This window comes from Tupaia chinensis, unplaced genomic scaffold (genome assembly GCF_000334495.1).
Source record: "Tupaia chinensis unplaced genomic scaffold, TupChi_1.0 Scaffold143943_1, whole genome shotgun sequence".
NCBI lineage: Eukaryota > Metazoa > Chordata > Mammalia > Scandentia > Tupaiidae > Tupaia > Tupaia belangeri.
In genome coordinates this window covers 1,161,062-1,162,595 of record NW_006203794.1, presented here as the reverse complement: position 1 = coordinate 1,162,595, position 1,534 = coordinate 1,161,062, and the positions used below count along the sequence as shown (strand labels likewise).

The 1,534-nt window shown below is 36.0% G+C and overlaps 1 non-coding gene across 1 annotated transcript; it reads right to left on the bottom strand.

The window, feature by feature from the left end:
* Nucleotides 1-787: 787 nt before the first annotated feature.
* On the bottom strand, nt 788-918 carry LOC114005530 (small nucleolar RNA SNORA51). Its single transcript, XR_003547376.1, has one exon. It is a non-coding gene; the product is annotated as a small nucleolar RNA SNORA51 (small nucleolar RNA).
* Nucleotides 919-1,534: the final 616 nt, after the last annotated feature.

Genomic DNA, 1,534 nt, shown 5'->3' with positions numbered 1-1,534 from the left:
AATAAAGGGCCAACCACAGTGGCACAGGTGGTAAGGTGCCAATGTACAATTCAAAGCCATATGGAAAGGCCCAGTGTTCAGACCCTGAGGTGACCTGAGCATACTAGGAGGCCCATAGGCATGCCAATTATTTTGTCTGGCTGGAGAGGGGTCTCAGTGTGTCCATCCACTCCAGTCAGAGTCCGTTCCTTTCTCTCTTTTTCTCTAGCTCCCCTTTTTTCTCTCATGACAGATGAAATACAGTCAAAAAAAAAAAAAAACTCTACTGGTGTTTCTGTGTTTGTAGCTTCTTCTCATGTTTTCCTCTGAGTTCTGCCCATGCTATCATTATTTTTCACTGAATACTCCAAAGAAATTTCATCCTATCCTATGACATGGTCTAGTCCATACAAGAGATGCCTAAAGCCATTTGTCTAGTTGGTGAGTTTTAAATTCATGTATCAAATTATTTTCAGCATGAAAACAATCTACATGTCAGAGAGAGATTGCTCAACATGATGTTAACAATGGAATTTGTTACTCAATCTCTGCAAATCTTCCCATCCAGATGTACATCATTTCTAAATAAATAGCACCACCATTCTCTTAGCTATGAATACCAGAAGCTGTATTGACAGTTTCATGATTTCTATCATCAACATCAGTTGATGACTAGCTCTGCAAACTCTTGGAGTTCTCTGAATGCAAACTGCTAGCATTTCATATTGGATCTGCCTCAATGGGAACTCAATGGGAATCAGGTATTACTTCATACCTTTTCTCCTTAAGTGGGATGCTTTCTTTTTTTTTATTACCTTCATTCACAATTTAGACAAGGTCTAGCACCTAGACGAAGGTGTATATGGAATCAGTTTACTCTGCCTTTTCTTTTTATACAGTCAGTGCAGTAACATGGCCTATGGTAAGCCACAGGAGGCCAGTGTGATGCTTTTGATATGCCCAATTTTTGGATTACAGAAGCTTACATTCCTTTCATTATAAATGAAAAGATCTGTTATTAATCTTATAATCCACTTTGGAGCTTTTCAGGTATCTAAATAGTCCTGTATCCATATATTAAGGGTAGCCTCAATTCTCTTTGGTTCTCTAAGACCAATGTTCGTCTAATCAACCAAATGGCTTTGTAATCATCTAAGAATAAAAGCGTGTCAGTTAAAGGTGAACCTTACATTAGAAGCTAAGAGATTGGAAAACATTATACACAAGTTTTTCATGATTCAGTAATGAAGCATCTATATTTATAAGCAACTTTGCAGTAGCATTAGTAGGAGAGTAGTGTCTAAATGTACTGAATGAAATATAATCTTGCTAACACTACTTCTCAGATTTTTTAGGTTTTCTAGAATGCTAAAGATTTCATATTGACAGAGTTCAGGTAAAGCCAGGATTTATATACTTAATATAGAAATAGCATGAGAAAACATAAGAGAAATACAAAGTTAGGCAAAAAATAAATAAATAAAACTAAGGGTATATAAAATGAACTACCTTTCTTTACCTCAGCAAATGGTTTAAATATGTCAAAGTCATGTAG